This window comes from Schistocerca gregaria, chromosome 8 (genome assembly GCF_023897955.1).
Source record: "Schistocerca gregaria isolate iqSchGreg1 chromosome 8, iqSchGreg1.2, whole genome shotgun sequence".
NCBI classification, from domain to species: Eukaryota; Metazoa; Arthropoda; class Insecta; order Orthoptera; family Acrididae; genus Schistocerca; species Schistocerca gregaria.
The window spans coordinates 124,078,641-124,089,964 of NC_064927.1; positions in this window are offsets into that span (position 1 = coordinate 124,078,641).

Genomic DNA, 11,324 nt, shown 5'->3' on the forward strand with positions numbered 1-11,324 from the left:
GAGGTTTGGCAAAATGGAAGATAGCATTTGGCTGTACAGTGAAAAAGTAATTTAAAAAGAACTTATTAAATTATGCCTCATTCGCTATAGGATGTGAAATAAGAGAAAATGCAGTTTCTCTCCAAAATGGAGTTATTGCGATGTTCATTGCATTTACTGTACGGTACTCTGCAGATTTTTATACTCGTTACTGAAATTTGTGATGTAACACAGACTGGATGCGGTTTTCAGTTGATATCTTCAAGGCAGGTGACAAAAAATTACAGCTGCTTTTTCGTATTGAATCTTTAGGGATAACGTAACTATTTGATTTCGATATGGATGGCTGAACTAGAGTGTAAATGCCACTGATATTAAAACAATCAGTCATAGTACCAGTTGCTGTTAATATATCCTGATAAATCAAGCTAGCTACTGAAGCAAAATTCGAACCAGGGAACTAATCCTTTGCTGAGAATTCTCGTCTATGGAAGCAAGACACGAGACCCACAGTTGCAGCTTATGATTCTGGAAACACATCTTTTGTGCTCTACAAAATTACAGGACCTCTATTGCGTTCCTTGCTGAATTAGCTCTTCTGGACGAAAGGACATTTCAGGGAAATGTCTGACATGTATCCTGTGGTCTGTCTCATAACTAAACTTTCACTCCGGGGCTGTGTGTGTCAGGTCGCTTCAAAACAGCACACAGTGCAGATTTCTGATGCATTCAAGGCGTGTAAATTACGAAAGGTTGACGAAGTAACTAAGTTTTGTATAAAACATGTTTGTGGTACATATTTTAGTCATATGTTAAGAAACAAGAGTGTTATGCTTAATATTTAACTACTAGATCCTAGAGATAGACAGGTAGAAGGAGGCAGATAGAGATTTATGAAGGGCGCGACTTCTATAGGACTTACAAGCTAATTGTGGCACTGCTTCAAGAAATGGGCAAGCTATAAAAGTAATTTAGGGTATGTATAGAGAAGATTCTAAACTGACAAAATAGTAGAAAAGTGTTGGGGAAACCGATAGAACGTAGACAAGTGTGGAACGGTATGAAAAAGATTGATACTTGTGTGAAAGTAAGCATTTTTGATGTTGCTGAGCAACAGTCATACAATAATTTTTATATATAAACGCCGCCATTTGATATTATTGTCCTTTTTTTAATTACCATCCAACTTTCGGCATTCTATGCCATTTTCAAGTGAAGGAGTAACAGCAAATAACTGAAACTAGAGAACCATTTATGTGCAATGCGTCCCTCTACTACACTGTTGAACAAAAACACAATGGCAGGGTATTTCTATATTCGCGAAACAAACATTCGAATTTTAATTTGAAATATTTCTGAATTTATTACTCACTGTTGATGAAATGTGGGGTTATAGGCTTTGAGTCAGAACTGAAATCAGAGAAAGACGTATAGAGAGGTCCACCTCCCTGCCTTCTCAGTTAACACGTTGTGGTCAGACTCCGAATTTACTTATATCTCACGTGCCGGACTTTATTGACAGATCTCGAGATAACTCGTGTTTGCTTCATGCTGTCTGTGGACACCATAAGCTGTGCTATATTACAACTGTATTTTGGTGTATTTAAGTGTGTATGCAAGTAGTCTACTTGACCGCTGATATTGCATTGTGTTAGTATTTTGATATGTCAAATAGCTACTATTTTGATCTTGAAGCTCCTCATCCGTTTAGATATCTACGTCTACATCTACATGGATACTCTGCAAATCACATTTAAGTGCCTGGCAGAGGGTTCGTGGAATCTCCTTCACAATTCTCTATTATTTCAATCCCGTATACAGCGCGGAAAGAACGAACATATCTTTCTGTACGAGCTCTGATTTCCCTTATTTTATCGTGGTGATCGTTTCTCCCTATGTAGGTCTGTGTCAACAAAATCTTTTCTCATTCGGAGGAGAAAGTTGGTGATTAGAATTTCGTGAGAAGATTCCGTCGCAACGGAAGAACTCCTTTCTTTTAATGTTGGCCACGCCAAATCCTGATCATTTCGGTGACACTCTCTCTCATATATCGCAATAATACAAAACGTACTGCCTTTGTCTGAACTGTTTCGATGTACTCCGTCAGTTCTACCTGGTAAGGATCCCACACCGCGCACCAGTATTCTACAAGAAGACGGACAAGCGTAGTGTAGCCGTCTCCTTAGTAGATCTGTTACATTTTCTCTAAGTGTCCTGCCAATAAAACGCAGTCTTTGGTTAGCCTTCCCCACAACATTTTCTATGTGTTTCTTCCAGTTTAAGTTGTTCGTAACTGTAAATTCCTAGGTATTTAGTTGAATTTACGGCCTTTAGATTTGACTGATTTATAGTGTAACCGGAGTTCAACGAGTTCTTTTTAGCACTCATGTGGATGACCTCACACTTTTCGTTATTTGGTGTCAACTGCCAATTTTTGAATAATTCAGGTATCTTTCCAATATCGTTTTTCAATTTGGTTAGATCGTCTGATGACTTTATTAGTCGATAAACGATACAGTCATCTGCAAACAACCTAAGACGGCTGCTCAGACTGTCTCCCAAATCGTTTATATAGATAAGGAACAGCAAAGGGCCTATAACACAAATTTGGGGAACGTCAGAAATCTACTCTGTCTTACTCGATGACTTTCCATCACTTACTACAAACTGTAGCCTCTCTGACAGGAAATCACAAATCCAGTCACATAACTGAGACGATATTCCATAAACACGCAATTTTGCTACAAGCCGCATGTGTGGTACAATGTCAAAAGCCTACTGAAAATCCAGAAATACGGAATCTATCTGAAATCCCTTGTCAATAGCACTCAACACTTCAAGCGAATTAAGAGCTATTTGTGTTTCACAAGAACGATGGTTTGTAAAACCATGTTGACTGTGTGTTAATAGACCGTTTTCTTCGAGATAATTCATAATGTTCGAACACAATATATGTTCCAAAATTATGCTGCATATTGACGTTAACGATATGGGCCTGTAATTTAGTGGATTACTCCTACTACCTTTCTTGAATATTGGTGTGACCTGTTCAAATTTCCAGTCATTGTGTGCGGATCTTTCGTCGAGAGAACAGTTGTATATGATTGTCAAGTATGGAGCTAATGCATCAGCGTACTCTGAAAGGAACCTTATTGATATACAGTCTGGGCCAGAGGACATGCTTTTATTAAGTGATTTAAGTTGCTTCAATGCTCCTAGGATATTTACTTCTACGTTATTCATGTTGGCAGCTCTTCTTGATTCGAATTCTGGAATATTTACTTCGTCTTTTTTGTGAAGACATTTCGGAAGGCTGTGTTTAGCAACTCTGCTTTGCCAACACTGATAGTATCTCCATTGCTAACGCCCAGAGAAGGCATTTATTAGTTGTTGCCACTAACATACTTCACATACGACCAGAATCTCTTTGGATTTTCTGCCAGGTTTCGGAAGTCCCTTAGAAGTCCACGCTAAATTTCAGGCTTCTGTAAAAGATTGCCAATCTTACGGATTTTTGTTCGGTTTAAATTTGCCATGTTTGTTTCGTTGTTTCTCCAACAGTTTTCTGACTAGTTTTTTGTGCCAAGGAGGATCAGCTCCGTCGTTTATTAATTTACTAAGTATAAATCTCTCAATTACTGCCGATACTATTTCTTTGAATTCAAGCCACATCTCGTATACACTTACATTATTAATTTGGGAGGAGTGGAGATTCTCTCTCAGGAAAGCGTCAAGTGAATTTTTATCTGCTTTTTTTTTGGTTTATTTTTGGAGTATTTAAGGGTTACAATGTTCAGTCTCGCTACGACAACCCTGTGTTCACTAATTCATGTATCCATGTTTATGTTCGTTAATAACTTAATATTATTTGTTGCTAAGAGGTCAAGTGTGTTTTAACACTCGTTTACTATTCACGTGGGCTCGTGGAATAACTGCTCGAAATAATTTTCAGAGAATGCGTTGTCACAATTTCGGATAATGTTTTATGCGAACCTTCGAAATTAAACATGTATTTTCGCCTACACATCGAGGGTAAATTAAAGTCACCACTAACTACAATCGTACGGGTCGTGTAAGTGATTGAAATCAAAATTCAAGTTGTCTTTGAAAGTTTCAGCTACTGTATCACCTGAAATGGGAGACCGGCAAAAGGATACAATTATTATTTTATTCCGGTTGCCAAACATGACCTCTGCCCATACTAACTCACAGGAATTATCTATTTCAATTTCGCGACAAGATAAATTACTTGTACCAGCAACAAACACGCCACCGACAACCATGTATAGCCTGTCCCTTCGGAAAACCGTTAGGATCTTAGCAAAAATTTCGGCTGAGATTATCTCCGGCTTTAGCCAGCTTTCAATGCCTATAACGATTTGATCATCAATGCTTTCTATTAGCGCTTGGTGCTCTGGTACTTTCCCAACACAGCTACGACAGTTTTCAACGGTTATACCTATGGTTCCTGTATCTACATTCTTCCTGTGTTCAGCCTGCACTCTTTGTGACTGAAGCTCTTTTTGTGTTTTCCCGAGACCCTCTAACCTAAAAAACCGCCCAGTCCACGGCACAGCCGGCCGGTGTTGCCTTGCGGTTCTAGGTGCTTCAGTCTGGAACCGCGTGACCTCCACGATCGCAGGTTCGAATCCTGCCTCGGACATGGATGTCTGTGATGTCCTTAGGTTAGTTAGGTTTAAGTCGTTATACGTTCTAGGGGACTGCCGACCACAGATGTTGTCCCATAGTGTTCCGAGCCATTTGAACCATTTGAATCCACGGCACACAACCCCTGCTACCCATGTAGCCGCCTGCTGCCTATAATGGAAACCTGACCTAGTCAGCGGAACCTGAAACCCAACCACCCTTTGGCGAAAATCGAGGTTACACCCTACACGGTCGCAGAACCGTCTGAGCCTCTGATTCAGACCACTCGGCTCTGTACCAGAGGTCCGCAATCGGTCCTGTCGAATATGCTGCAAATGGTCAGCTCTGCTTTCATGTTGTGAGCAAAATTGGCAGCCGTTACCACTTATTATAGCCGCTCGAAACCAGAAAGAATATCTTCTGATCCAAAGTGACACACCAAATGGCTCTGAGCACTATTGGACTTAACATCTATGGTCATCAGTCCCCTAGAACTTAGAACTACTTAAACCTAACTAACCTAAGGACATCACAGTGACACACCACATTGGTACCGACGTGAGCCACCCTGCAGCTGGCTGCACCCTGTGCTCTTCATGGCATCCGGGAGGACTCTCCCACATCTGGAATTCTCCCCCCAGTGTGCACACGGAGTGCTCATTGGTTTTGTTTTCCTTCTTGGCAGTCATGTAAATAAGTGGCCTCATAACGCGTCTAACATTGGAGGTCCCAACAATCAATAATCCAACCCTCTGTGGTTGCTCGGATCTTGCAGGGTGAGAGCTTTCCTCTGAAACTGGACAGATGACAACATCCGGCTCAGCGACACTGACAGCACTATGAACCTGTTTGTTAGATCGTGGAGGCCTTACGTGCTGCCGCCTGATTCCCCCCTGGGCGACATCACTCGACCACAGGGCCGGAGTCAACCTCAGAGCGAGCAATAACAGGGTTGGCCACCGGTGAGGACCAATCGGAGGACATGCTGGACGTCCGTAGGATCCCCACAGCCGGTCCACAACAGTGGTGCCCATCCACTGCAGCCTCAAGCTGTGTAACCGAAGCCATCACAGCCTGAAGTTGAGAGCGAAGGTGCACCAACTCGGCTCGCATCAGCACACAACAGTCGCAGTCCCTGAAAACTAAACTATGCAGATCACCGGAGTACGGCAGGTGCTGCATAACTCTGCCGTAGACTCTGACGAAAACGCCGGAACTGTGTCTAATAAATTAGATTAATATGCAGAGATTCAAAAGCCCAACTGCCGAAGCACTCAGGTGAAATTAAATAATTCGCCCCTGATTAGGAACTTGTTATATGTCTTAAAATCGGTTTACTTTCAGACGCAAACGAAAATGCGAGAAATGTGGTTATTAGATATTAAAGAAATACGCAGAAACTCAAGAAACTAAACTATTAAGTCACACAGATGATTTTATAAATTTCGCTCCTGGTTAGGAACTCGTAAAAGTCACAAAATCGGTTACTTCACTGTTGCTACTTGTGTCTCGGACGGATACTGCTGCCTGATACCTGAAATAGACGAATGTGAAACATTTTTGGAGGTTTGTGACAATGATTATTCATATATTCCTAGTGAGTATGATGATACGTATGGTTGTTGAACGAATGGTTTTACTGTTCTGAGGACAGATCCAGTGACAGCGAAATCTTTGGATTTGTAAAGAAGAGCAAGATGGCAGTGTTTCCAAGTTATTGCAACAACAATGAAGAATCTGTTCCCGGGAATTATTCGTTCTGTCGTATGTCAACACTTTCGTGACGATGCTCGGGTCTGTCTTGGCTACTGGGTATGCCAAGCAATCCTATACAAAGAAAAATGTATACAATTCGACACAAGATTTTCAGTCCACACCATGCATAATCCCTACAACTCTCATCAACACGTTAGAAATGCCATAGCTGGTAAGCTTTGTGAATGTTATTGGGGAGTGTTCCTTCATGCTTGCATAGCCTATCATGGGTCTAACAGACTCCTACTTGTTCGCAAAATTGTAACAACGTTTACCCTCACTTGAAAAGTTTTCTGCTACTATTCTCTGAGTTATTCGACAAGTAAACAGAGACGCTCAGTAGAGGTATTAACACAAAGTTTTAGGGTTAAATTTGTAACAAAGCATCGTAACAATGTTCAAATCACGTGCAGCAACTGAATATTGAAATCACATACTGATGCAGAAAGTTAATGTCAGGACCAATTTATTCAACTCATTTTCACAGTGACAAGTTAACACTACATGTGAACCTAAGACCAGAAATTGAGTAACTGTTGCTTGTACGTAGTTGGTTATCATAAATAATTGAATGCTAAAAAGAACCGAATCAGCGTCGAGCTGACAGAGGAAATACTTCATTTGACATGCTTTCTTCTGGGTTATTTACCAACGTGCGCAGTCAGTGATATAGTTCAAATGCCTCAGAGCACTATGGGACATAACATCTATGGTCATCAGTCCCCTATAACTTAGAACTACTTAAACGTAACTATCCTAAGGATCTCACACACATCCATTCCCGAGGCAGGATTCGAACCTGCTACCGTAGCGGTCGCGCGGTTCCAGACTGTAGCTGGAGGACATGTGTTGATGTAAGCTTTCGGCAGGACAACGGTCTGCAAAGTTGTAGCATGAAGATCGGTAGTAGGCACTCAGTCAAGTGCGTGTATCACGAGAGAGGCCAGAGACAGACTCGTTTGCAACACGTCGCCAACGCCTTCTCCACTGTAAGTATTTAGGCCGCCACCGCTGACTGGATGGCCTTACTAACTCAGTCACTAACTCACACTCCTGTTTGGCGTCCGTCATTCATTGCAGTGCGGGCTCTTCTCATGTCTCAGGTTATGACAGTACATAGTGTCAGATTATACCAAGAATACCAATATTGTCTGGAAGAGGACTATTTCGAGATAATCTTATATCACAACACATTACTCTATTCAAATAACAAATCAGTGTCCATGTAAATGAAGAAACGTATTAATTCATGTGTGCATTTGTGTTGTAGAAAGAGGTTAACAACATGCTGTCCCTTGCTTTGTTATGGTACACGACTCTACAGGATATACCTCAAAATATCGTACTTCCAGCATGATAGGGTGACAGGCCACTTCAGCATTGCTGTGAGAAATCATCTGAGAGCCATCTGTGGGAATCGATGAGTCGGCCGAGGTGGTCATGTTGCCTGGCTACCCGCGTCACCTGTCCTCAGGTATCTGGATTTCTTCATCTCGGGACATATTGAACATCTGCTGTATGAATCTGTGCTGGAAACAGAAGTAGGCCTCGTCACTAGAAATTCCGTCACTGCAGGTACCATTGCGGACATGACACTAATCTTCAAACGGACACGACAACCAATGGTCTGACAATGTACTGCGTGCTTACAGGCGAATGGTCGCGAATTGTAGCAGTCCTCGTTGCTCCCACTTCTGCAGTTAGGATACTAAACGACCTTCTGTATAAATCGTTCCTAGCATCTGAAGTTGAAGCCAGGGACCATACGTACCAGGTCTAAATATATTCGTTTTGATGCTCTCTACCCCCTTAATATGGACTAATAGTTTCAGAACAGCCTGTATCGAAAAAAAAAAAAACTGGGCCATTACGTTATTCTTTATATGGTAATATGATAACCTCATTCTGTAGCTAAATGAATTAAAAGTCAAATATGTTGTACTCTGGCGGACATATGACGTACTGCCTCTTTGCTAACAAAACAGAGAGGATCACCATCGCAGAGAAGAAGAATCTTAACGTTGAGCTGATTAACTTATAAAGTTAAATGGGTTCAAATGGTTATATTTCTCCTACTACAATTTTGTATTTAAATTTACTACATATCAGGAAGAGATCAGTGATTAAGGTCCCGTCGACAACTAGGTCACTAGAGACGGAGCACAATCCCAGGCTAGGGAGGGATGGAGAGGGAAATCGGCCTTGCCCTGTGAAAGGAACCATCCCGGCATTTGTCTGAAGCGATTTCGGGAAATCACGGAAAACCTAAATCTGGATGGCCGGACGCGGGTTAGAACCGTCGTCCTTCCGAATGCAAGTCCAGTGAGCTATCACTGCGCCACCTCGCTTGGTCGACTTATCTGAAACCATGTCAGAATTTCTTCAGCACATTAATGCATCCCAAATCACTCAATTCAATCTCAAATTTTATTAAACTAACATTAATTTATCACAGTATTTCAGCTTCCCAAAAGATAAATTTAAAAAAAATTATTATTTCAACAGCTAACTTGAATCCATAGCAACCAAATTTATTTATAAATCAAAACGGAAAACATAAATAGTACGACCTACAGTTTTAGGATCTTAACATTTTTCTGCATTAATTTCAGGGAGAGTTCTACTGTTGTATTTGAATTTGTGGTAAGTTCTGTGGGACCAAATTTCTGAGTTCATCAGCGCTGAGGCTTAGACACTACCTAACCGAACTTAAACTAACTTACTCTAAGGACAACACCCACACATCTTTACCCAAGGGAGAACTCGAACCTCCAAGGGGGGAATCGCGCGAACCGCAGCAAGGCGCCCTAGACCGCACGGCTACACCACGCGGCCACAGTTTGTATTTATCCGTGATCATATCGTTATACAATCTTCCATGCCAATAAACTCCTCTACGATATACATTATACAGCGTCGTTTATACATTTATTTACAAATACGGTATTGTTGTGTCAGTTGGCCTCAGTGCACATGGATATTACAAATATGATTTTTCACAGTAGAACATCGTTCTCGTGGTAGACAGCATTCGAATGTAAGTATGGATTTTATTGCCGAAAGTCTCTCAGAAGATGTTTGGCTCCCCTCAGATGCAGCTTTTTTCATTTAAGCCGAGAGGTTGCATCTACAAGGAAATAGGAATCTGTCAGGAAAATAAAGATTTCATAAGGAATTGACTATCGCATATGGTAAGGGCCAATCCCAGAATTTGCCTAAATTGAAAATGGGAATCCACAGAAAACCATTTTCAAGGTTGCCGGAGGGTGGATTCGACAACACCTCCCAAATCCAGGTATTGATAGCTCAATGCTCAAGGCTCAGAGCTATCATGTTAGGTAGAAAATTTTAAAAACCTGGTTATGTTACATGGTTTCCAAACAAAATAAAATGCATCAAAACACAAGATGAAATTTTGATATTGCATGTTTTTCCTGTAATTATACATGTTTCATCATCTGACAGTGAGTGAATGAATGCATATTTTAGGATTTAATTGTGCAGGGAATTCGTTGTTTCAGTTATTATAGTATTATAAGAGCGTAAATAGATTATGGACGAAAGGAGGAGGAGGAGACGAATTCAAGCAGCCTGCTGAAAAAATCTTTCAGAAACGAACAAACCCCAGGATGAGCTGTCATCAGATAGCCCTTTTCCTCTTCACAACATACCTCTCTCCCCCGCATGTTTCGTACCGTATCGGAACTGGTTTTTATAATTGAGTACTGCCTGGGTGATCAGATCTGGTGATATTTTGCCAGTAGGACTAATAATAATAGAAGTTTGAGGAAATTTTGTAAATAAATGCAACCATCGACGTTTGGGCGATATTTTTGTTGATCAACGAGATTTTTGGGCGACACAGACAATGCAGGTTTGTTCTTCTATGCACCAAATTTAATTTAATATTATTTGTAACAACATTTACCGTTCCGTTGCATTGTGAAATACTAAAATATTGCAACCACAACGCTTTATACGTCTCCAAACACCAACTCCAGTGCCAACGTTAAACTGCTATTATATTATTAGGGCATTATAGTAATGCTTACATATTTTTAACTTACCGTAACGCTAGTGGACCAATCGAAATCAGTTTTTCTCTACTTTCTCGTTACAGCTTATCCATAATTTGGAACTATCAGAACAGCACACAACACAAGGCAATAAACAGCGTTACTTACATTAGATTCAACTGCCAGTACGAAATAAACTCGTTACCAAAACTGCTGAAGAGAAGTAAGACCAACAATGTTCAATAGTTGGTTTTGGATTGAGCAGGGATAGGCGATAGCTGACATCGATATATAGATAGTTTAAACGTACTGATGACCTTATTGACTATCAATAGTGCTTATTATTTTTCCGTCGTATGACTGAAAATCAAGATATAAGGATCCATCCAAAAGTTTCCGATCGAAGGCCATACAGAGCAGAAATGGAACACCACTAAGGAAAAATCTCCTTGTTCATTGAGACAATCATACTACTGATGCACTAGGGTGAAGTTACCCGGTACCATGTCCGACTGCGTGAAGAGGTGTGTTACTGCTTGCTGCTCATCCCTGTCTGATGGGACCGAAGGCGTGATATCACATGGGGAGAGGACATGATTATAGGGCGGTTGCTCGAATGTCTCCCACTTGACTTGGCTAAACTGCTGCATTACGACATTTGCGGTATGGGGACGTGTGTTACTAGCAGAAGATGGGTTAGCTAGTGTTCATCTGAAATTATTTCTGTCAATTTTGAGTTTCATACTAACCTTTTTCTATCCGACTGGCGGAAATTAGTGTTGCGACCAGACGGAACTCTTTTAGTCCAGACATAAATTTATGTTAAGAAATTTCCTGGCATATTAAAACTGTGTGCCGGACCGAGACGCCAACTCGGTCCCGAGTTCGAGTCTCGGTCCGGCACACAGTTTTAATCTTCCATAAAGT